Here is a 26,827-nt window from a genome sequence, read left to right on the forward strand (position 1 = left end):
CCCCCTGTGCCACTGAGGGGGAGGAGGTGAAGAACTAAGAGTAAAGGTAAGCTCAGAAAGAAGGGAGGAGTGGAGGGAAGCTGTTTTTAAGATTTGATTTTTATTTCTCATTACCCTGCTCTGATTTGATTGCTAATAAATTAAACTAATTTCCCCAAGTAAGGTCTGTTTTGCCTATGATGGTAATTGGTGAGTGATCTCCATGTCCTTATCTTGACCCATGAGCCTTTTGTTTTCTCCCCTGTCTAGCTGAGGGGAAGTGTCAGAGTGGCTTTGGTGGGCACCTGGTGTCCAGCCAGTGTCAGCCCACCACAACCGTCTGTGTAACCTATAGGAAATATCTCCTTGCTCCTGAGCTGTGCACACCTGCTGGGAATGGAGATACGGGTTGCACTTCTATGTGTTTGGAGCCCTTGGGCATGGCCTTTAACTGCTGGGGTGGCTCAGTGTCTCTAACTGCTTCAGAGGCTGCTCAGTTCTGTGCAGGGAACAAAGCCTCCCAAAGCCCTTTGACTTGGGTGTCTGCGGGAGTGATCATTTGGAACTTCAGCTCTTAATTAGTTGAAATTTGAAAGGTGTTTACAGAAGTTTAAGAGCATGAAGTAATTTGTAAGCAGAGTAAAACCTGCTGTAATTCAGACTAAGGACCTCTTCTATACTTTCACCTACCTGTGGTCATATCAGGAATACCAGTCTGAGATCATTGCTCTGTGCTGATGTCTAAGGCTGCAATTCTTTCACTGAGAGGAAAACTCTTTACAGAAAGTGACAAAAATAGTCACGCCTGTCTCTTAAAGATGTTCTTAAAGCATTGGTGTTAAAAGATAAAATAAAATCCCAGAGCTCCTATTTGTCTGCTGGTTTTGTCTTGTTTTAATTTGTCATATACATCAAGGACCGTGAAGTCTAATTTGCATATTCCTCATGGGGGTTGTTTTTTCTGCCCAGATTAAAATGTAAGTAAGTATAGAAAAGCATCCATATTAAGAATTCAGCAACTGCCTTGTTATAATCGAATTTGTGTCTCAAGGTGGGCATTTGTGCTTTAGCCATTTTAATTTGCATTTGAATGAACAAGTAGAAACTTTGGATTGGATACTCAATTAGAAAATGGTATGCAGGTATATTCTTCCTTACTGAAGCATCCAGAGACACATTATTTACCTGTAAAAGGCCAAGTTCTAGGTTTCTTGTTCAAAAATTAGGTTTAGATTTTAAAAGTGTTGTTGGGGTTTGTTTGTTTTCTCTGTACCAATCTCAAATCTAGAATTTCTACACTTAGAATTTTGTATCAGAAGTGTTGGGATTTTTTCTTTGTGTTGATGTAGAGAGTAAGAGGTTTGGTATTTTACTTGTTTGTGGTCTTGAAAAACAGTAATATCTGGTATATGAGATGTGAGTTAAGCAGAGTTGATGCATTGACAAGGCCAAATCCACAGAATCAAGTTAGATTAAATTTACGCAACTGAGCAAAAGAAGTATTTATGTAAATTTTTAGAACATGTAGAAGATATATAAAATTAGGTATGTAATTTGGGAGTTAGTTTAATACCACTTCTTTGGGATGAAACCTTACAGCTTGGCAGCACCAGCATCATCACTAACAAATTGCAGGTGGGAGATGCAGGCAAATAAATACTGTTAAACTGGCCTATTAAATGCTAAAAAAGCAACAGCATGTCACTTCTATAGCATCACTTAAGAAGACTTTTCCTTCAGAAGTGTATTTTGAGATAAAGAATGAAGAACAGGGAAGGGAGAGGAGAAGGCAGAGTGCAAAGCATAACCAGAGATGAATCTGCAATTTCTTGGGCTGGTGGTGCATCCCCAGTGCTGTATGGGGAAGTGTTAGGGTACCAGGCAAGTAACATGCTCCTGGAAGCCTCTAAAGCTTCTGCTTGAAGCACTAGGCTGGATTATGTTGTTATAGCTCCAGTAAATTCAGAGGGGACAAATAGATATTTTAAGCAAGAAAACTGAAGGCATGGAAGAGCAGAGAGACACAGAAACCAATTTTTGGTAGATCTATATTAAACATATAAGGAGCTAGGCTGCAAGAAGTCCCTTATAGGGGAATTTGTTTAAAAATTCAGCAGACTGGAAAATGGAAGTAGGCTCAGAGGAGTCTTACATTTCCAGTTCAAGTGTTCATTGCTAATTTCAGGCCAGAGGGCATGATGTGTTTGGGTGAAGCAAGTGGTTTATGCCCACTCTGGAATTTCCTTTGGGAAGATTTATAGTGACGTTAGCAAGAAAGAGGTGCACACTTAAGACCGGAAGGGGCATCTTGGATCACTGAGTCATGCCCACATAGTCGCAGACGATAATATAAATTCTAATTATGAAATGGCTGACTCCTTTTAAAAATGAAGTCTCTGCCATTGCTTCTTCCCTTCAGAAGGCTAGAAAACGTCGACTTCCCAGAATTCAGTGACAATACATTAGTTTTGTGGCAGTACTTGAACTGTAGCTTACTTAAATAGGTCTGTCCCCAATATGTTTAGAGAACAAAGTCTTCTCTTCTAGTGTTCTCTGATATGATAGACTCCTTTCCTTCAAGTAAACAGTCTTTTTAGTTATTCACGTTAAATCGGGTTGTCTTGAAAATACATGAACAGAAATGTGCTCTTGAGATAAGGCTTCACCGTTGTCACAGTGACATTAATACTTTATGTCCCCAGGTATAATTTAGGTTCCTATTTCTGTTTCCATTGAGCTGTCAGCCCATAATTGCTGTGTCATTATCTGTCATGCCTAGACTTGTCTACTCCAAGAGCGCTTCCAAGCAAGGTGCCCTGGAGACCTGGCGTTTCTCTAACTTTTGCCCCTTTTCTATTACTCCTAAGGCAATCCCAGGTGTTTCCATGTGGTGTTCTCATTTTTTCTGATGACAGTGTCTCTCCAGTCTGCTCAGCCTGCAGGTCTCATTAGCACACTGCAAAAAGCAGTGATGAGAATTGCAATAAAGAAATTTGGTGGCAAGAAAAGAATTTCGAGAATTCCACTAATAACATCCCATTTATGGTTAGACCACTTTCTGTGTGGTTAAACGAGTATTCATTCTTGTCAGAATTTGCTTTGAGAAGGAATATAGTGACATGAAGTAGTAGAGCTGCTGACTTGGTTATGAGCTGTATAGTGCCATTGTCTTGACTAAAGCTGTGACAATTGATACAGTGTTTTCTTCATGTCTTAACTCTAAAGCATGATTCACTTTAGACGGTTAGTTCGTTCTTCTAGGATCAGATGCTCTCTAGCATAAGTACAAATACAGTTGGGTTTTTTTGGTACAGAACATTTTATTAGAGGAGCAAGATCTGTGAAAATGTCATGAATATAGCAATGTGGATGTGGATAGTTAAGGTATGTGAATGTGGTGAACTTCTATTCCAAAGACTTTCATATCTGCTTATATGTGATTTTTCTTACAGCTCTGCAGAACTGAACCTAGTTCAGATATTACCAATTTTTTCTAGTTTTAAAATATCAGTTGTATTAAGGGATGAAGTTAATGCATGAATGTTTTATGGAGTGTAAACTCAGTAGAAAAAGTAATGTAGTGGGAGAGATAGGAGGTAAATGAAAAAGGAAGGTATAAGAAAATGGTAAAAAATACCACATGAAAAGGCAGTATGATGTGGTTTCCTGACATTCATAAGAGAATATAGATCTGATGATTTCAAAATTATATATACAGCATTTTTGTAGGACGGAAGGGATATAAGCAGTCTAGAGAGGCTGATTCATTCCAAACTTCTGATTTGGGTGAAGAAACGAAAATTGGTATTCCCACTGTCTCAGTAACACTTCTGTGAGAAGACATGCTTTTTCTTTTGTTTTTACACATCCAGCTTTCCCCACCCTTTTGCTGCTGAGTAACTACACACTGAAGGAGCAGAGCAATGAAGTACTGATGTGAGATAGGGTGGCTGCATGATTCACTGCAAGGAGGCTGGACTGAAGGATGCCCAGTTTCCTGAGAGTCTGTCTGCCTGCTCCTTCCCGCCCCTCCCCAATGTTGGGATACAAGTACCTGTAATAGCTGCTTATTTTTCAAGGAGGGAGAATATTTGTGAAAGTAACAACACTGCAAGACTCTGGAGAATACTGATTCCCAACCAGCATCTTTTGAGCAGAATGATTCTGAAGGTATTTCCTCTGATACTTTGTATATTCACCAATTATTTTGTCCTTGGTGTACTGAAAGTAAGTCATTTTTTGAGTGCCAGTGAAGCAATGCCCTGCCATTTTTCACTCAGCTGGAAGAAAGGTTGCTCATATTGTGAACTTCTGAACCAACATTAAGAACTGATTCCAAACAGCCAGGATCTATTCCCTTAGAATTACAAAATTGGGACTAATGGCTTTCCATTTCTTAACATGTGTCACTTCTTGCCACTACCCACACAGTTAGTGTAAATGAAGTGATGAAATTAAAAAAGGGGGGTGGAGGGAGTGGAACCTGTCTACTAATTGATTTAAATAGGGAATACGCATAATGCTTTGGAGTCACATGCGGCTGGACTTTCAAAAACAGTGTTGTAATAAGACTCATGCTACCTTTTAGGTTTGCCTGTCTATAGTTTATTGCAAAATATTTGCTACAATGTATTATTTCTACTAAACATTAGCTGATCCTGGCCGTTTTAGTGACATAATAAATGGCAGAGTGACATAATTTCTTCTGCTGCTTTTCTACAAAAAAACCCCAAACAAACCACAACAAAAAACCCCACCACCAAACAAAAACCATCAAACCAAACAAAAAACCACAGGAAACCCGGCAAACCCCAAACAATACTGTAACAGTGTTGTAAGACTTACTCCTTTGGAGTCTGATGTTTGACTTAGGAGTTCACAATCAGAACTTGTTTTTTCATAAGACAAAGCAATATGGAAGATAAAGCAAGATAAGTAGAATGTCTTGCTTTTGTATTCATTTCTCCCCAGCAGAAGGAAATTGGTGGTGAGATGATAAAATATAAGGCAACTAATGATGGCTGGTCCTGCTAAAATCTCAGCCTCCTTGGTTGTGAAAACCAGTTTCCTGCAGTAGCAGGCAGTGACAGCCTATGGATGTAGTATTTCTCTTACAAAGCAGATTAAGTACAGTCCTGACATGCTAGACTGGTTTATTTAAACTTGTTTATTAAGTTTAGTTTTTTGTCAGCGTGGTGTGTTTTTCTTTTCCTAAATAATAAAGATAACCTTGAGGAAACAGAAATATTTTGAAAATCACTGCACTGACTTTTCTGGGAAGTGGTAAAAGCCACTCTTCGTGGGTAAAAACTATACAGCGTGGGAGATGATTTTGTTTTTCCTACTAACAGTTCAAGAAAAAAGTCAGAATATGTTAAGGAAAAAAAATCCTTAAATCACTGTTTTACATTCAGACGTTGAACTATAACATGGTGCTCCATAATACAACTTTCCAGTTTTTGAGGCTAGTTGATAAATTTAGTTCTGGTATTTTTCCTTGTGCTGTAATAAATCTTCGAGACAAGATGGAAAGGCAGGGTTTATACTGAAATCACATCTAACTGTAAAGTACGTATAATGTTAATGTGACCAGCTTCCAAAGTTGTGTTCAAATAGAGTTTAAAAACCTGAAAGGCTGCAACTGGGCATCTCTTTCATGTTTAACATGATTACAAGATTTTTTAGCAGTCTTATTCAAATACTGAGTTTATAAATTATGTTGTTATGGTTGTGTGGGAAGAGATTGTTACAAGTAACATGTCTTGCTGCCTTTTTCCCACTCCCGCATTGTACGAGAGGGACATGAATGGAAAGGACAGATAAAGTGATCAAATAAAGCTGGCAGAAAGCACACGTAACACAACTGGGTTAGAGATCTGTCTGCTCAAAGGAATGTATCTGTGCAGATGAAGACTTTGGACTTCAGTTGTCTAACCCATAAACTAAAAAACATAAATTGGAGTCTTTCAAGAAAATAAAACCTGATGTACTAGAACTAAAACACTTCAAAAATGTGGACAGAACCAAAATAAATGACTTCACAAAGCAGCTAAAGATGTTCTGTGTGGCAATTAGGGCAATTGCTGTTTGGCACGGGAGCCGTGGTGTAATTTTCCGAGGAGCTGGAGATGCAAATCAAAGCCCCCTTGGCTGGTGCCCGACCTGCAGGGTGGGGAGGGATATCTGAACAGCCATCTTTTCTATATTCGTATGTGTTTGCTTCAGCAGAGGTTGACACATTGAGGTTCTGCTCCTAGGAAGCATCTCAACCCCCAGAAGAAGTAATTTGCATATAGAAACAGCATGTCAATGAGAAAAACTGAGAGGGTCGTGGCTTTTTGTGACCACAGCTGGGCTTCTGCAGCTAGTTGAAGAAACTGAACCTGAGCATCTGAAACATCCCCAAGATCTGAGGGAGAAATAAAAATGTATGCTTTTACCCGTTTTGGGGTTGGTATTCTTTGTAATGGGGCTGTGAAAAATTGGTGGGTAGTGGGTGGTTTTGCATGTCTTCTGGTTTCTTTCTTTCATTTAGCAAAATGAGCAAACCTGGTTGGGGATGTGTTTATTTCTAGAATTGGCTTCTGCTTGAAGAATTACCAAAGCATGAAACAGCTACTGCCTGAACATAGCTCCTCTCTTTCAAACCTTCTGTTTATGCCAACACACTTAGTGTTCTTGTTTCTAAATTGTGGATTATGGCTGTGGTGTGCAGCATGCTTGCATGAATCTGACATGAGAAAAGAGATCTCTGCTGGAAGGCAAGATGCTTGGAAGACTTTGCCTTGATTTTTTTTTTTTATTGCTTTCCTATATGAAGAAAAAAGCATGATCCCTTGCTCCCTACACTGACAATACAGTGTGGAGGCTTTTTTGCCACTAGGAGAGCCCAAGGACCCTGTATGTTCCTGTGTGGAAACGAGGTCTAATCTAAAAATGAACAGTTTATTGTAGCCAGTATTAGATTAACAGGTTGCTGTGGTTTTCTGTTCTGTTGGTTCAGTGTGAGTTAATTGTCTAGGCTGTGCTTTATAAGCAAAAAGCTTTTGGAAGTCTAGCCTACAACTGTATCGGAAGAAATCCATGTTCACTTAATTTTTTCTAATCTCAATGGGAAGGCAAAGACTAATTTTTGGATGCTGCTACAAATGGCTGAAGTAATGGGTGATATTTCCTTCCCTGCCATCTGAAAGTTGCAGAAAAAACTTTTAATAAAATTAAAACCATCACTAAAATTGTAATTGACATCCATCTCTATTGGTAAGCAGAGAAGGCAGGAATTAGTTATTTTATTAGTTATTTTCTTACTGCTGGGGATTTTTTTTTTTTTGGCAGACTTCATATTCAGGAGTTGCTTAAACTACTTTTTGAAAGTACAAAGATATAATCTTTAGAATATAGGTGGGGTTCTTTCACACAGTTGAGTAGCAGGAAGAAATCTGTTGTATAAATGCAATGTCAGGATCTGAAGCGTTAGACTGTTTTTTATCTGAAGTGTGAAGTTTTAATAGCCATTTTAAAAGCTATTGTGAAGCACTATTCATATCCTACAAAGGTTAAGTTTTATAGCTTTCTAAAAATGGTGTGTGCTTAGGTTACAAATGCATTTGGGATTGTCTAGTACCGTCTGGTGAAAGATACTGAATCTGAATTAATCTTTTCTGACCAATGACCAAAACAGTGAAATGTAATTTTTTCTCAATAAGATTTTTTTTTTTTTGCTATAAAAGTAAAATACATATTTCTGAATAGAGGAAATGGAGACTGGTATGCAAATATATAAAGTATACTGTGTGGTATCAGTCAGAGTATTTGAAGCCTTAGAAGTCAGGTTGATGAAAAGTCGTGAGAGAAGAGGTGATTACAGGTATAGACTTGCAGCTTTCTGAAAGACATGTAGTCTGATCCCTCAGCATCTGTATTGGACTGAATGCGGATTGCATTGGCCAGTTTTACCTGTGAATGTCCAGAATTAGCAAAAGATGAAAGAAGTCTCATAACATTTGGCTAGTGAGGGGGTATTTGTGTAGCTCAGCAGTTTTCAGTGTCGTTTTCTTCTGAGGATGCATCTTTGTGTGTTCTTGCAGGAGAGTTTCCTTAGGGATGAGCTGTAACCTTGGACATAGACAAGGAATTCTGACTTGTGTCACCTAAGCTCCTTATGTTAAGAAATGCACGACTTTAGCTATAGTTAAGGGTCTTGTTTGTATTTAACTACATACCTGTGAAAAATCAGGCTGTTTCTAGGTTTTTTTGCCATTATCGGCATTCCAGTATTTTTCTTGGCACATACATGCACAAGATAAACAAAAGAAACGGACAGACATTCAGCTTGCTGACTTTCTTGGGCAGAATGTGCTGAAAGCCACAACAATTCTGTTTGCGTAATTTTTATTCTTGGGGGGTGTGTGTGTTTAAAAAAACCCAAAGAAAACAAAACATAAAAACCACCAAGAAATGAATAGTAGCTGCTGAAAACCCTCCAGAACATTTGAGAAGCTGTGGCTTTAACATGTTTTATGTCACTATTCTGGTGTATCTCAGTAACTACAAGAGGCTTCACTTCTCTAAGACTGGGCAAAAAATTGGATTTTAGAATGCAAATGGATAAGAGTGATTAAAAATAAAATCTCATCTATGTGCACAATGCCTAATCAGAATTTCATCAGTCTTCATTTAGTAGTCAGCATTGTTACCTACCTTGCAGAGTATATGGTTATATGTGGCTGATGGTAACTGCAGAAGTGATTAGCCCTTTTGAAGGGCAGGGTAGGAGTAAAAGGTGGGGACATTTTTTTTCTCTCTGAAAATGAGCACATCTAAAATCTGGCAAACTGTGTCAGACACCAAGAGAGAAACACTTTTTCTTACTTAGAAGCAGTTTTCTGGCACAAAAGTGTGACAGCTTTTGTGTCCCCTATGGGCCCCAAGTCAGATGGGCTGGAGCAGAATCTTTGCTTAGTGAGGGATGTCACTAAACACAGAAATAGGGGAGCAAGCTCTCAAACGCTGTTGCTGGGTTTCCAACACAATAAAGTACTGCTCTTGCTCCCTCTAACTTTCCTATTGCAAGCGGGTTTTTTTGTTAAATTTACAAGCTGTAAATAAATTTTGGATTTAAACTATCCTGCCACATGTTAAGAACCCTCCACAAAAATAAATCCCTCATTTAAACTGGGGCTGGCTTTCTTAAAAGGAACTGTGATTTTGTAGTGTAGCTACAAATGACTCTGAATAACCATCTATTTGAACAGGTTGTGTATTTCTAACAATAAGTCTGTTATTTTTGATGGTAACCATAGTGAAGTGCCATTCAATTTTACTTGACTTCAGAAGAAACCTGGCAGAGAACTTTATACAGCCAAACCATTTGTTTAACGTAATCTTACGATTTGAGCAAAACTAAAATTTGTATTCAGCTGTAAGTTTTGTGATGCAAAGCATGCTTCGGAATAAATTTTTGTGTGCTTCTTGGTGATAGACTTCATGTAAACTAGCATGATAAAACTTTAAATATATATATATAGTTGCTCTGAACAGATTCTGAGTGTCTTTCTGTATAATATCTGAAATGAGAATTGTTGCATAATAGCATGGTCTAGTCCAAGGACTGTGAGGGAACTGCCCTAGTTGAGCTTTTTGAGATGTCTGGGTTTAGTCACTATAATTCTGTGTGTGACAGCAATGGACTAATTACAAGTATGGTTTATTAAGAAAGATAGACTGGTAATAAGCAGACTTAAGTGTATGAAAGTACTTGGTTTATTAAGAAAGATCAGGCTAGTAATAAGCAGACTTGTTTTTTCCCCCTGTATGATTCAAATTAAAGTAGGTCTAAGAGTTCTTACTGTTTGATAAAGCTGTGAATGTGTTTTTTTGTGATTCCCTTGTTAAAAACTGTACAGTAATTAGTAGAGCTAGAAAGAGAAGCACTCAAGCAACGTAACATTTAATTGGAATTGTTAAAAATTTAAAGGTAATAATACATGAACTGAGCATTGGAGTGTGCTGCCAATTTTGTATAATTCTAGAAAATGTGGGGTCACAGATTAAATTCTTGGGTTACTTAGCTCCTTTGATGCTTCTGAGTTTTTAATCTTAACCAAGTGAAGTATTTTGTATTTCCTTTTTTAATTGTGTTGTAAAAGAAATGTAAATAAAATGTCATGCACTAAAAAGTGAAGTGCAATTATTGTCAGGTTTGTGAAAATTGGAAAAAAAATCTCTTAAGCCTGTAAATCTTTTTCATATTAATTTATGCCAAGTCTAAAAGTTCGATAAGCCCTACTTACAGGAATACACAAAGGATAAAGTGGTCTTGCTAAGAAGTTCTCACTGTTGTACTTAGGAAGCAGTAATTTAAATTGCCATGTAAATATGTGGTTTTAGTTTGTAGTTTATTACTAAAAGTATAGTTCAGTACATCTACATTTCACAGCTTTTTTTTTCTTTATTAACTCCTAACATCCCAAGTATGAACCAACCAGAAACAAAGTAGAGGGTTGCTGTGGTAGTGTTCTCAAATTAGATAACACTTTTTTTTCCATTTTAAAACTCAGACTCAGATGGATCATAGAACAGTGAGTACAAGTCTGTAAGACTTCTTTTTTCTTCTGAAAACTGGATTAATGTGCAGAGGTGGGGAAGGGGGGGAGAGACTGTTAATAATCTTTTAATCTTAAAGACTAAATGTTTGAGGTCTCTCATCCAGCAGTTCCCCTTCTTTCCTCTTCTTTCTTATTCCCCTCCTTTTGCTAGAGACGTGGTATTTCCTACCATCTATCTGCCTTTTTGCTTCTTCCCCTGCCCCCCATTGCAGTTGTTGCAGTCGCCTCTAGTCCCTCTGCACTCCCTGCTGTGGCAGCATCCGTACCAGCCCTTGAAAAGGGCGGACAGTAGAGCATGATGTACGTCCAACAGCCAAACGTCCTGCTGGGAGCAAAGTCTGACTGGTGTAGTTTTGCCGGAATTATGTCTTGTCATGGCCACGTTGTGCTGGAGCACGTGCAAATCTGCCAAGCGGTGTGTAGGCATATGGGGAGCTTGTGCCCTTGCCCACTGGTGTAGATGTAGCCCATGTGATCTTACCCCACCTCATCCTTATTTGTCATTAGGTAATTATTTCTGGGGAGCAAGTGGAGGAGGATCTATTTCCATTAAGCTGTTCCGAAATAGAAGCTTTTAGTTTTTGAAAGATTTAACTAGAAAGTAACTTCACATTTGCAGACCAAGTGTTTTTAGGCTGTCCAGTTTGGATATTGCTTTGTGACCCCATTCTGGTATTTAACCTCACACACGTGAAAAGCTGCTATTCAGGAAAAACTTCTGGTTAATAAACAGGGCAAGGTTTTGAATTCTCAGTGTAATTGTTGAATACAAGTATATGAGCTTACTGGGGTGTGTTTGCAGTAGTGACATTGGTGACAAACGCTTTTTTTTCGTTCGTACAGACCCATGAGTATACAGTCCTGTTAACATAAAGAAAAGGAAAATTGGAGACAAACTTGAAATTTCTAAAGATGTAAACAACGCAATCTTCTCATAAACATGCCTCGTACCTAGGGCATTAGTAGGTTTGCAAAGGTTTCCTTAATGAACAGGAGTTTCTCCCTCACAAATATTTAGTTAAAGTTCAAACCAAAGCAAATTCTGTTGGGATTTTTGTTATGATTTCAGTCCTCTGTTACAGAAGATGCCATGTCTTTTTTTTGTTTGTTTTTCTGCAACTCCCCTTTACAGATTACTTGCGAATTGCAAATGCCTTCTAACTTGTAGTGGGACTCTAACCACCAGCATTAGAAGCGGAGGGGTTAAAAAAATAAAAACCCAAAACCCCAAAAGATTTTCCCTGGCAGTAATCCCACTGTTTAGATGGAAGACAGTTGTGGGCCGCAACAGGAACAGCATACCTAACAAATACGCAAATGCTGTATGGTTTTGACATTGTGTTAAATATTCTTACTCATGAGTAATTGCCCTAATCATCTTTATATAGTTTGGATAGTTACTTTCTGAGGCATTCATCCTATAAACGTGCAATGAGAGCACTTAGGCACTTGCATAGGTGCAATTTAGTGATGATACAATAGGGATAACAATGAAGCTAGTTTTGTGTTCAAAGGTTATATTAAAGTAACTAAATTTTATAGCAAAGACATGTAATTAGATCTGTTATTGTAGGAGGAAGGTTATAAGGGTTATGCCAGGTTACAGTACACTGAATTCAGTAATTTTCAGTTGCAAGTAATTTTTTGGTTAATGAAAAACACAAATCTTGAGCTCACCTGTAGCTTTTTCTCAAGAATTCTCTGTTCTTTATGGTACATAATCCATCAGAAAAACACCCACAGATATGCTGTTTTGAAATTCCTGCATGGAAACGTCAAAATTTAAATGCTTTAGCATAAACAGCCTTACACAAAATTTTGCCTTTTGATCCATGTGAATGTCATCACGAATGTTTCTTGGATTTAATATTTGGGCTTTGCCACTGGAGATTATTAAGAAGGTATGGCTTTGTTGAAGAACAGTGACAATATCATTGCTGTTTCTCAGGTGAGGATTGTGAAGAGTCTGTGGGTACTGTTAAGATTGTTGAGATTACTTCCACTGTGTGCCTTGTGTTGGTTCTTAAATACCAGGCCATCTTCTTAATACAAACCCCTAAGCAGAGGATTATTTTACCTACTCTTTTTTTTTTTTTCCTGATTATGTGCTACAGGGATAATAACCTTTTCAGATATTTAGTCAAGAAGCAATGTGAAGCTGCTTAACTCTCACTGCACGGCTCTGTCTCATGCATCATAAAATGTGCACACAACTTGTTTCCTGTTAAGGGCTTGTCCAGACGGGTTTGCTGAGGAAATTTATGGCAAGTCAGATTAACTCAAGATCTCAGAATCATTCTCTACCCCAGAATGGGAAAAATATGTGGAGGTTTGCAGTTGTCCGTATCAAATGCGTTCAGTTGTTTCACTGTATTTTTCTGGGAGTGCAATCACCCCTAGGAAACAAGCCCATAAGAAGTGCTTTGAAACCAGAGAGTGTCACTAGGCATTTGAAATAGATATGAACTGTTTTCTGGCACATTTTGAAGGGCTTGTACTGACAGAGGACAGAGCTTTGCTCTAAACTTAGTCTTCTGACTGCAGGTGTATACTTCTGTGATATCTGGGTATCATTTGCTGAAGCTGGGAGTCTCTTACCTGGCTGATTTGTGATGATGTTGGTTTGGCATGTATGCTATGAGAAATTTCATCAGCTATAGGGCATATTAACAGAGGCTTTTAAAAGACCTTCCTTGTGTGAACAGTTTAAGTGATTACCTGAAGCCCATTTAGTTTTAGTATTTGGAAATACTCTGACAAATTAAGTGGAAAGCTACATGGAAGAACTGTGGTGTTGCAACACAGCATCATGGAAGAGATGGGAGCGGGTTGTAGAGAGTATTACCTGCCACAGAAATCTGAAATACAACCATGTTCTCTTTTCCTTAGTATGTTTTAAAGAACTGGAATAAAATTTGCTATGTGATTAAAGGAAGAAGCAAGTGTGTTTGATTACTGTAAAATTAGCTTACCTTTCTCTGTCAAAATTAAGGAAAACAGTTAAACTTGCAGTGCAACAGTAGCCACTATGTGAACAGTGTATGAGCTTAAATATCTGTGATAAATCAGTCTGGGAGAAAAAGTAAGAAAAATCCCCATATAATCTCTACATCTGGCCTTGAAGCAAATGTACAGTGAGATTTTGGGTTTTTTTAAATGGCAGAGGATTGATACATTCCTGTTGTAACAGTGATGGCCACCCAACATCTTTTACAGGTAGGTGTTGCCTGCTTTTTGGTTAATTAAGTATGTTTTCTCTTGGTGAATGGTAACAGTTGTTTAAGGTAGGCTGCCTACTTTTAGCATGTTGCATGTATGTTAGCATGTTCAGAACAGGTGTTTTAATCTAAAAGTTTGTGAGAGGACACACACTCTCATGTGACAGTTGGAAACCCAGGGTGCCAAAGAGAGCCATGCTTACATGGGTCAAACAGTGGGTTTGAGACTTTGGGGTTGGAGAAATATTGTTGGTACAGAAGAGTGAGGTTCATCTTCACAGGACTGGTAAATACATAGATGAAGCTTAATATTCTTTGGATTTTTCTGCTGTGTGAAAATTATTTTCCAAAGGAAACAAGCTATTGCAGATCTAAAGATTCTTATGAAAATTAGCTTTCCAAAAAACAGTTCTCCAATGTTATATAATTAACCACTTCTGGAAACAAGGAAAGACAGATTTTTGAATGTGTAATTTATACTGATGTCACAGAATCCATAATTCAGGAGAGAAGGGATGGGCTGGTTTGTTCTTGATTGATTGTAATTGCAACCAGATTTAAAAAAAAAATAAATTCTAAAGGTAATTTTAACGTTAAAAAGACAGTGGCACTAGTGTGAAGTTTGTTACTTATGAATGTAAATTGATCAAATCTTAATATTTTATTACAATATTCAGTAGTGACATCAATCAGCCTTTGACCTTCAGTTTTACTTCATGCTGATCCACTCTTCCTGAGACTTCATTTTTTCAGCCCCCCCAAGCAGCTTCAAATAGCAGTTATTTCAGGGTGGTGGGAGATGAGCATGCATGAGATCTGACAGCTCCAGCACATCAGCCCTACAGAAAAAGGGAGATCTGTGGTTTACTGTGAGTGTTGTAAGCTGGGGAAGGTGTTTAATTAGAGGGCACAGGGTTAGCCACCACGATGTACTTGAGCCTCTTGTCTTAAACCAGGCTTGTGGCAGGGAGTCCTTTAAAACTAGTGTGATATAGATAGGAAATGGGTCTGTTTAGATACAGAGGGAAAGTTTGAATTATCTTGCTCCTAGTTGAGAAGTTTAATGGCACATTTGATTGTGGTTATATTGGATATGCAGTGGCTTATAACAAGAGAAATACAGGACAAGACTAAACTTTGGACTGTTGTTCTGACTATATTAACAGCAGACTGACAAACGGCTTCATCCATTAAAATGGCTAATAAATCTTTCTGTGGCATAGTGGAAATCCTGGGGTAAGTACCAGGGGATGGATAAAAGCCATTGGACTTTCTCAGTAATCATGTTTTGTGAGGCACAGATGACTTTTTGGTTTTTTTCTTCAGAGGAGAGAGGTGGATGATGGACACAAAAGGAGAGTCTTCTCATAGTCCTCTTGGTATGAATCAGAGTTAGTAAATCTGGGAGGAGAACTGATGACATTTCTGGAGACAGACTTCTGTTTTCAGTGACTTTGGGACAAATAAGAATGATTCTGGAGTTTCCTTCTTTCAGAGCCCTTCCTGAAGCATTTTCTTCGAAAGACCTGTCTGAACCATGATAAGGGTAAAAAATCTTGCCCCAGTGTTTACAAAGAAACATTTCTAAATTCCTCCTTTGTAGCATGGAGTGAGGATATATTTTACTACTTGTCTCCCAACATTGTCAAATGGAGAAATAAATTATGTGATGACTTAGAGAAGGCCATAAAAGTAGCCTTACCAGATGGAAGTGTTGCAGTTTTGGGATTGGAAGTTCAAACATTGAAGTGAAGATCCCTGAAATGAGAGATTTGTTGTTAGACAGAAGAGCTTGTGAATTAGAGAAGATGTTGTTCATCGTCTTGGGGTCTGAATCTTGTCCTTTTATAAGGCTGTAGTGTTTAGAGTAGATTGCTTGCTTTCTCATAATGAAGGCTAGCAGCTGTTTGCGATGCTGGATTCAAGCCTTTGGAGACATATATTAGCAAGCAGTAGTAATCAAAAAAACATGATAAATGAATGTTGTATGACTGCTCATTCAGCTTATATGCCTATGTGATGACCGTGCACAAAGTAGGATTTATAATAATGTATTTCCCTCAAGGGAAAACAGCAGTAATAGCCAGCTGGGAAATACAGTGAGTGATCCTGATCACCCTCTTCCCTTGTTTACTCAGGTTGAAGTTTGCCATGTGGCAAGCAAGCAGTTAAAAATAAAACTATAAATAATTGTGTTAATCAGTGTGTAATTTATCTTTGTATTTGTTTATTGCCTTGGGTACTTGATTAGACAGCTCTAACATACAATTAATCAGTAACCTTCAGTGTTAACTTCTCAGCACTGTTTAATTAATCGGTTGTGTTGCAGAGGCTCTGCTGGCTAGGAAAGCTAGGAACTGTGCCATGTAAACACTTTTGTTAATGTCAAGTGAAGGTTGAGATACACTTTATTTTTTTTCCTTTATTAGCTTAATTGAACTAATCAGCCTTCCAGGGTCTAGGTGCAAGTTCTAGAGGCAATTCTAAAAACCAGACAAAAATCATGGAAACAATGTGTCATATAAATGCTGGAAAAGTTTTGTGCCTTAGCCATTATCGGAAGTCTTTTCAAGTGTACTGAGGATCACAAGTACCGACCAGTACAAGGTAAAGACCAAATTGAAATCAGTTATGTTATGATAGTTCCATATTTCATTAACGCTGACAATATGAGGACTGATTTTTACTTTTTCTAGACAGAGAAAAGCTACCTGCAGATCTAGTAAGCATGGAGGGTTTTCATCTTGGCACTGTGGGCGATTTACACAGGTACTGATGCATTTAGGGTATCGGATCTTATTGTATATGTCCTATGTGAAAGAGATTTTGAAGTTCTTCCACAAGTGTCTGGAAGAGAGTGGAGAGGTGGGTTCTTGTTCTGGGATTTTACAAAGAAGCCATTTGTCACAGTTAAGCCTTGCACACCTACAGTGTTATTCAGACCCTCAAAGTACCATGAATGCAACAAATACTGGTTTCAAAAGCCACAAGTCTTGATTACTTTGTAACAGTTATGTGATCTTGGAAGGAAAATTGCACACACTTGGAATTTAGTTAAACTTTTGAAGATTGTATGTATGAAGTATGAGTGGAATTTCTGTGTGTACCTGCTTGACTGAAAGCGCCAAAAGAAAGAGCAGGATGAGGACTGTAGGAACAGCCTGTCTTGATAACAAAGGACACAGTTTGAGGATACTGCTCCCAGGACACCATTGCTAGCAGTAAAACTGAGGAACGTATGGTTTATGTTGAGACCACTCTAAGACCACAACATATATCACTACTCAGAACACAGTGTCTTCTGCTGGCAACGGGATGATGACAAGGAGATTGCAGCATATCATCCAAGTGACTAGTTTTTAAATTTTTAACTCATGAGAGAAAAACAGATTTCAAACAAACAAGGAGAAATGACCAGTAAGCAACACTTGGAAGCGAAGGATGGTGTCATAACAGGTGTGACCCAACTGTTTACACAAGCACGATATTACAGGATGCTGGCATTCAAATCAGTGTTGCACACATGAGATGCTGGCCAAACCACTTGGGCACACGTGTTGCGGTACTTCCAAGTCTGAGATTGCAAGAGTGTGAGTGAATGGAATCTGTGAGAGAATGGAGCACGTAAAAATCAACTTGAGATATGATAAATAAATATCACTTCCCCTTTCCATTTGTTCTTCCATAGAGTTCTCTTACAGAAGCTTTCTGATTATATTTGTCAAGAATGGTATTTCCCAGAAGATACAACTCGAGACATGCTACTGTACACCTTGATCATGTTGATTAAGCTATACTAGTTAGCATGTATTCTCACTTCAACACATCCATCTGCAGGCAGTAGAAATAATGAAATCTCTTTTCAAACAGCTTCGTATTGTCTGTCCCACACCTCCCTTCTACCTCCTCAGACTGCTGAAACCCTGACCCCCTATCCACCATAACCCTGACCGGCTTCCAAGGAGAATCAGCCAGACAGGACTTAATTTCTCCAAAGGGGAACAAATTAAAGTGAATATGGGTTTAATATAGTCCTCTGTTAAGTGAGAAAATTGTAAGTACTTAAGATCCTTGAGGCTGATAGCTGTGTATCAACTCTGAGATATTTTCAGGTGAAAGTAATTAGAGCTCAGCTGATGGATGAACGGGTACTCAGCTCAGTATGATTACATAAGCTATATTTCGATAGGACACCAGGCTCCATATACAACAGTGTTTGTTGTAGATGAGCAAAAGCTGTTGTGGCTTTCATCCAGTGGGACGATAGATGGGGATTCTTCACAGAAAGAGAATGAGAAATAGTGGCAGTACTGACAAAAATTCCAGACTGTGAACTGAAACATTGAAAAGGTGGTATTGCAAAATCGATGCAGCTCCCTCACAGGGTAATATAGAGGGGTCATCTGTCTTCTTCCTAGCAGACAGTCATCTACATCAGATACAGCTGAATATATTAAATGGAAGCCTCATCCAAAAAAAAAAAAATCAAGGATGGCACCACTAAAAAAGACCAATGTTACTCCTTCTACCTGACAGTTAGGTTGGTCTGGAGTAGAAAGGTTGCTCTGTCACACAAAAAAATAATGCTCTCCAGAGCGGGGGGACGACTTTTGCTAATAGTAAACTAGTTACAGAATGCTTTAACTGTAAAGGAAATATTCAGAAGTGTGCTATTTAATAAAAAGAAGAATTGGGCACTTCTTGTGTTTGTTCCTTTGGGTTTAATGTGACCTACAAAACTACCCTATATTCAAATGCAGGATTCCCTCTGCCAATATTTAACTTGTGTACTCAAGTGTATATTTTTCTAGTACTCACTGAAATGCTGCAAAGCAGACATTTTTATTCATTGCACACATCTGCTTGCTTTAGATAAACTAAGTAAAAAAAGTAAAATACTGATGATAGTATTTTTCAGCTTAGTCTTTATTTCCCTATGCTTTGTCATAAGCTCCAATACCAAACTATTTCTTAGCCTGGAAGTTCACATTACATTATTTTTCTAATATGTGGACTAATCTCAAGACACTGAAAGGCTCATTACTGCCGTAAGTCTGGATACAGTGACTACTGCTATCAAGTGCACCTTTGTATCTGAATTCTTACAGCCCTAGGTATATGACTGGGCAAAGTAGCTAAAACCACTCACATACAAAGACACCATAAAGTCTAGAGGCAGCTTAGGTGCGTTTTTCACGAAATCCATCATTTATGTAATATTTAATACCTTAGAATTATAAAATTCGTACTGAAGTAGACTTCAAATTACTTTTTTGTTAACGTGAATGCTAATGGACCAGCTAGGGGTAATATCTTTCTGATCTGTGCCTCATGAACAAGGAGAAACTGTTTGGTGATGTAGTGAGTGACTGTAACAACTATGAAATTATGGAGCTCACTTGAGACCTCTCAAGTCCTTAAGGTTGACATCTCCCCTGTCCCTTCCTCCAGGCGTGAAAACGTTACTACCTGTTATTCAGGGAAACAAGTAGATAGATCACAACTGAACTTCAGTTTGAAAGGGCAGCACTGGGGAGGTGGGAGCAGGGGCAGGCTACAAAGGAGGAATTTAGTAATGTTGCACAGGCACATAGTGATTGTATTAGGGAAGCCAAAGCTCAGCTGGAGCTGAAAGTGGAAAGGGTCATCAGGGGCAACAAGGCTATCTGCCACTGCACCCACAGTGAAAAGAAGGAAAATGTGGACCTGTTCCTGAACAGGACAGGTGATTCAGTGACAGTGGGCACAGATGAGAAGTCTGCAGACACACTAAGTCCCAAGAGCCTTCTTTCCCTCTGTTTTTGTCAGGATCTCTCGGAGGTCTTGACAGACAAGCTGTGCAAAACTAGCAGTGTGCCTTGAAGCTGGAGGGCAAAGTATCCTAGGCTGCCTTAACAGGAGCACAGCACCAAGTGGTTATTCCCTTTCCTTAGTACTCACTAGACCACATGTGAAATACTGCATCTGATTTTGGGCCTTCCAGTACACCACAGACAGGGATAAACTGGAGCAATTGTGATGGGGAGCCTGCTGTATGAGGAGGGGCTGAGAGAGTGGGGCTTGTGTAGCCTGGAGGAGAGGTGGCTTTAGGGGCACCTGACAGCAGACTTCTCCCTATGAGGAGGTTACAGGAAAGATAGCTTACGTCAGTACTGAGGTGCAGAGGGGAAGAATAAAAGTTAGCGGCCTTAAATTGAAATGGGACAGTGAAGAAAACAAATACTTCTACTGGGAGGGTAGGAAAGTTTCACTGAGAAGGAACAGGTTGTCCAGAGAGATTGTGCAGACTCTATCTTTGGAGGTTTTAAAGATTTGCCTGAATAAAGCCTTGAGCAGCCTGATGGGATCTCATGGCTGACCCTGCTTTGAGGAGGAAGCTGGACTAGAGACCTCCCAGGACCCTGTCCAGCCTGAATTACTCTGTCATGATTCTGTGAAATAGGTTAATTTCTAGATTATTGTCTTTCCTTTTCTTCCCTTCTTCACTCATAGTCTTGATATTGGATATACTTAGAGATTACGTGAAATGTATTGTCAGAGAAGAGAAAGGTCTTTTGAAACCCTGATTTGGGGGGTTTGTCCAATAAAAAAATTTGTTTGAAAACTAGGTAATGCTGGCAACATGATATGTTTGGAATTAGTAGTCTAAATTGTGACCTTTTTTTTCCTAATGGTAGCCTGTTAGCAATATACAACCCCAACACAATTCGCTGATTTCTTTACATATTTGGGAAATGTATTGTGTTCCCCTCTAACTTCTCTCTCCTCCCACACTTTACTACAAAGGCCCGTGTCACGGCATACATTTCTTGTTGAGACAAAATAGCAGGAATTTAATACCCTGTACTTGGTAGGCAGTGTATCATAAGTATTAGATACCAGACACACTGGTGCCAAACTAACTAACAAAATCATTTATCAGATCACTTCAGGGGTTTTCCTGCATTTGCTTTATCACTCTTTGAAGAGTGATGTAATAGGTTCTGAGTGACTTCTTGTCAGCAGGGAATATACAATGCGATGTCTGGCTTTTGAAATCAAACCTCCAAGGGTACGCTCTATGCAGGGAGCTGTAATGTGACTCTTGAATTCTCAGTATAGACAAGTCCACTTTCATAAAAAGGTAGTTAGTATGAATGACAGTGTGAAGCACTAGAACTTAATGTTCAGCGTTTTTTCCTCCCTGTTTATCAGGAACCATTTTTCAACTGTGCATTTTTCAGAAGAGGAATGACTCAGACCAGGTCACTTGAATCGTTTAAAGCAGACAAGGTGGAGAACTCATGCATACTGTATATACTTATATACTATTTAAGACAGTTGTATTTTGTCAGGAGAATACTCCAAATTGTTGGTCTGCTTTCAGTGTGGCCTTTATTTTACATATGAAAGTATAATCTTAATGTTGTCACTCCTAGCCAGCCATGATTTCTTTGTACCTCCTTCCAACAACATCGTATAAAAACATCAATATGAGGAAAACCATATGTACCTTTTTATATATGAAATCTGCAGCGGTCTTTAAAAGCCCTTACTTTCACTGACAAATAGATCATCTAAGTAGTTTTGTTGAAATAAGCCATTATTCTGGCAGATAGCATGTGCTTTGTCCTTCTAAGAAAAAAGTGCACTGTATCGCCTATTTCTTTGATGTCTCTTTTTCTGTGGATTTGTGACCAGAGACTTCTGTTCTTTGACTTCTCTTTTTTGGCAAAAATAATTTAGAGGGTAGAGTTTAAAAGTCTCTCTGCTAGAAAGCTTGACAGGTCTTACTTGCAAATTTATGTAATTTTTCAATTGTTTGATTCCCACTCCTGAAACTTCTGTTATTTCAGGATCTTTCTGAGTTATTGTTGGCAATTAAGAAATACATCACTAAAGACAATAGTATTCAACATTCTCTAAATGTGCTATTCATTTTTACCTTACTGTTCAGGGGTACTACTTTGACAAAGTTGTGTATTTTGGTTGCTATATCCCACTCTCATCTGAACTCAACATCAAAATAAGGTACCAGGTGTTGTACTTAATTTGCTAAACATCTGCCAAAGCTGAATCACAATGATTTTGAATGACCGGAGCAAGATTTTCCTGGGGGCTCAGCAGTGTAAATTAGAAAACTAATTTGGCATCATAAATGCGTTTATCACCCCATGGACATGTATAGCCTAGAGAGTTTTATAGCAGCCTTGCTTTTAGAGAACTGTAGTTTGTCATGAATATGTAAACCTGTGTTCTCAAATTCTTGGGTTTTAATCTAGGGATTATGGCACCTGGACAACTCAAGTATCCTGAGTTGTCATTTTGTTTCTCCTTTTTGAAATGAAGTTTCACAGACTGTGGGCTAACTGTTGTGCCTATTTAGAAAGCAATGAATGGCTTACTCCATTTGAAACAGAGTGTGAAGTTAAAGGACTGGAGAAGTACTGAGACTAATATAGTGAGGTCAGGGCCTGTTACCTTCATTTTAGGACTTTCAGTCTGTTAAGTAACATCTGTAACATTTAGCTTTTGGTAAGTACAAACGTAGTGTGTCACCATTTGCATTCCTCTTCCAGCTGCTTTGGAAATGGGAAGGTCTGGGGCTGCCTAGGGTGCCAAGAGATGCTGTCTCGCTGCCGTGCATAGCCTGGCACTTCTAAGGTCCTTCAGTCACACCTCCCTTTCCTCCTTGCTGGTCCTGCTGGTGTCGGGCTGGTGACCCTGTATATAAACACCCTGAACTGGTCTGATATCACCTTTAACATTCCATGTTTGGTTGCAGGTCAACTCTGCTGGGTATGAAGTACAGACTCTGTAAGCTCAAACATCTGTTAAACAGTTGATTTTTCTTTTTTATTTTATTCAGCTTCTGTGCTTGTAAAATAGAAATGGTAATACTGTTCTTCCTAGGTAGCTTACATAGATGTAGCAAAAATGCCTGTAAACTGGTTCATTCAAAAAATCTTTGTTATTTAAAAATAAAATGCTATGAAATATGTATCAAATACATGGGGTCCTTACGTGTGCAAATTTTTATATTGACTTCAGCATTTTTACAGTATGCTGGTATACGTTTTGCTATTAATTTCAAATGGAAAAAAGGATGAAAAGGCAAATTTTTTCCCCTTTGTCAGCTAATTTTTCTCCAGCATTGTTGAAACCAGTGTAGCACATGTGTCATGTTGTCTGCTGGATTTATAAAGCAGGATGTAATTAATTAAGATGAATCTCTCCAGAGCTAGCTTCTAGATCAGGTGAAACCTTTGGCCTTGTCCTCTTTGAATGTGTGTATGCACTCTTGGTGGGTGGAACAGAGACATCTACAGAAAACGTATCAGCTTTCATTTTGTTCAGAGCGTCTAGTTTGTTGCCTGGGGAGGGCAAGGGGCAGGAGGAAGAGGGAATATGTGGCCGGATGAGCTGTCTGGTTTTACTTGCCTTTCCCACTCTAGTTTTGGAAACTTTATGGTGAGGAAGCATGACCTAAGCTCATCTACAGAAAAAAGAGATAGTAGCAGGTAGATCAATATGATACAAAGAGTAGGAAATCAAGACTGGGAACAAAGGACTCCCCACTGAAGCTCCTTGATGCTTCTGTGACCAGACCCACTAATGCTTTTCCTCTGTCTCCTCCCAGATAGAGCTAGGATGGTTAAGTGCTTCCTGGCCAGAAACAGAGCCAGGGTTAACATGCTTTTGAATTTCACCAGCAGGGGACCCTTAGGGCTTTTGGACAGCTATCTCTTGGAGAATTGATCACTAAGGTGGTCCCATTGCATGAGAAAATTAATTCTGACCAGATGACATACTAATGAGCCAGTAAGTATGCAGTGTTTTTTCTTATTTTGCTTTTGAGTATCAGTCAGGGAGCAACAATACGCTTAAAATTACCCCAAAACATATTTTTTTTAAGGTGCCACATTGTTAGACAGCCTTTAGTCTGGAGTTCTTATGATAAGGGAAGACAACTCTGTCCCAAGTCTTAGTAGAGTACTGTCTCTTCTCTAACTTCCTTAAGCATTTCCCATGGTACTGGAATTGAAGGACAGGGGAGTGGCAGAGTTAGCCTGTTTGCTCTCATTTCATGTTCAAGACCACTTATCTTGATGTTGAAATAAAACATTTGATTTTAATGACCATAAAGAATTGACTACAAAACAGTTACCTATCCAGTAAAAAATTGACCATAAAGAATTGACTACAAAACAGTTACCTATCCAGTAAAAAATAAGTCTCTGCAAACCCACTGTATCCCAGTCTGTCAGCCTTTGTGATTAGCTTCTGTCATTCACTTAAGAGATTAGTCCAAGACACAGAAGAGAGATCCAGCTTCTCTCTGCGCATGTAACCCTTCTGGGAGAAACTGCTTCCATGCTGCACCTCAACTACTGAATTTAAAATGTGAATGAGACTCTGGAAGACAGCCAGGTAAAGTCACACCCCTAAACCTTTATAGTATATTACCATGTACCTTGCAGAGGCAGCTTTCATACTGCAAAATGGATGTAAAATACAACAGTTTTAACAAGGATTTGTTTGCTCTTGGTTTATACACAGTTCTCACAAAATGACTGCAGAGGTATAGGACAGAGGAAAATAAAACCCTGGAGAGAGTACATGTCCAGCGAACTTAATACAGTATGTTGATATAATCTGCACCAACTGTGCTCTTACCCAACCTTGATTCTTGAATGGCAGTATGGTTTATGCTTGAATAGTCTTACTCAAATGTTACTTCTTTCATTGTAAAAGGAAGATGCAGACATAGCTCATGGCATGTAAAAACATCCATTTTCATCCCAGCAGGATTATTCTCTGCTATCAGATTATAGTTGACAAAGCATGGTACCACATAAGTTATCCTTGCTTGTATGAGGGGGTAGGACAGTATTTTCTGTATGTTACTTTTGTGATCTCCCCAGAGAAAAAGAATAGCAGCATTTATCCTTCCCTGTGAAGAGTCACGTATTGGTCAGTAAAGTTGATCAAGTTACTGGTAACAGTGACAGTAGTCAGTCAGTGCAGATGTGTGAGAAAATAAAACTCCTGTAAGCATCCCTCAAATCAGTAGGTATCAGCTAATTTCACTATTCAGTAGAGTGGATAGATACCCATCCAAATATCTAACCCTGATACTCTGAGGAGGAGAAATATCTCGGTAGTAAGTGATGCAGATCCTTTTTTTTTTTTTTTTTTCCTTCATTTTTCCCAAAGGACAAAGGATTCCGATTCAAGTAATACTGATTCCCTAGCAAAACAAACATGTGCTCAGGTGTTGTGTTAGCACAGACTGCAAAAAAGGATCTGTTACAGTCAGACATCAGTTTGAGAGAGATGATAGTGCATTTAAACATAGGAACTAAAAGTTTCTTGGCTGTGTCTCAAAGCAAGTTCCCTCAGCTCTTCACGACTTTGGGAGATAGTTTTCAGTCAGAATCAGTTAGAGTGATCTTTTCTTGAAGAAGTGCTAGGAAATTTGAAAACTCATTTGTACCTGAAAGAGAGCTCTAGATCAGGAAGAGATCAGGAAGAAATCACAAAGAGCCAACAGCTCTGTAAAAGATAAGGAGTAGTAGCTTACAATTCTTAAGGGAGAGTGTGAGGAGGATGACTGTGTTGCTTGGGATAGTAGCTTAGTATTTATTTGTTTCTGTCTATTTTTTGAAATTGCTAGTCTCACGAAAATGTTCCTAGATAAACTTTGCCTGAAAACAAGTGAGAAAAATTCAGGATTCTTTCTTTGAAACAAACTGTCTTTTCTGTGAGTTATAGACAAAGAGATACTATGTTTTTGCCTGTGTTGGAGAGAACTGAATAGGAGAAAGGACTTGTTTATTTAATCCAATCTTTCCCACAGGAACAGACTTTCCTTTGAAAAATCAGCTGTTCACAAGTTCTTAATTGTGGCAGTCTTAACACTATAAACAGATTTTTTTTTCTCATTTACTTTACAGCATTTATTTAGTTATTGTCAGGACCAAATCTGCAGTGTCACAAAAGTTCACTTAGCAAATACCAAAGAAATTTCTAACAGGAAAATTGTGTTATTAATTGAAGTTTTTAAATTAATTTCAAGAAGTAACATAAACCACTGTCCTTTTTTTTTTTTTACCCTGGTGGCTTACTGTAATAATGATATATTGCAAAACTTATGTAGGTTTTTAACTGAGATATCTAGAGAATCTTGATGTTTAGACTAAGATATATGGATGTCTCAATGACAAAGTTTTATACATTGGTGTCATTGTTACATCTTCTAAATTATTTGAACGTTTTAATACTGCAGACTAGATGAAATGCCTGTATAATGTTCTGTATTCATTGTCTGTGAAATATCTACTGGTCTTTGAGGAAAGAAATCCATCATTTATGTTATCTGTGAAAAGTAATACTCTCAACAGTGATCTATTACATGATTTTGCAAATGTGTATTTTTTTCTAGTTGTATAACTTTAAAGATATTGGTAGCACTTGCAGCAAGTTAATGTCAGCATTTTTACTAGAAACCTTTACTTTTTGTCTGCAAAAATTGTAAAAATACTGAAACTGCATATTCAGCATTTCAACTTGAAAACAAGTGACTCTACAAAATCAGAGTGAGTATTTGTACTGATGTGATAGAAATGAGGATGCTTTTTTTATAAGCATGTGAACCAAAACTTGATAAATATGTGAAGTCTTTCAGGCTCCATAATACCGTGCTGTTATTTTGTGTATGTGGACCTCCTCGGGTACCCAAATTCACTTGTTTGCACAGCAGAGGGAGGAGGCCTCTGCTGCACAAGTGGACCTGGAACAGTGGTGAGCATGGGTTCACTGGGTAGCCCTGCTCTAGGGAGGGCTTCTGGTAGCTTCAGGTGTGTAAATGGTACTGAGGCAGGGCTGGAAACAGTTGCAAGCTTATGCACAGTATATTTAACTTGTCAGCTTCTGTTGAGAACTTCTTTATAATGACTATTGTCTGTTTGTGGCGTTTTTGTTGGTTTTGTATAAATAGTTTGAGTACAGTAGTCACAGGAATTTATCTGACCAGTTGGGGAC

The 26,827-nt window shown here is 38.5% G+C and overlaps 1 protein-coding gene across 4 annotated transcripts in view; it reads left to right on the forward strand.

Moving 5' to 3' along the window:
* Positions 1–26,827, forward strand: part of ALCAM (activated leukocyte cell adhesion molecule) — a 123,880-nt gene that overhangs the window by 26,749 nt on the left and 70,304 nt on the right. The window contains exon 1 of one of the 4 annotated variants that reach the window (XM_074898624.1): positions 24,117–24,214. The exons of the other annotated variants lie outside the window; for them this stretch is intronic. The gene's annotated coding sequence lies outside the window, so the exon portion shown is untranslated. Of the gene's footprint in view, positions 1–24,116; positions 24,215–26,827 lie in introns of those variants that run through there. 4 annotated transcript variants of the gene reach the window in all.

Source organism: Athene noctua, chromosome 1 (genome assembly GCF_965140245.1).
Source record: "Athene noctua chromosome 1, bAthNoc1.hap1.1, whole genome shotgun sequence".
Classification (NCBI taxonomy): Eukaryota; Metazoa; Chordata; class Aves; order Strigiformes; family Strigidae; genus Athene; species Athene noctua.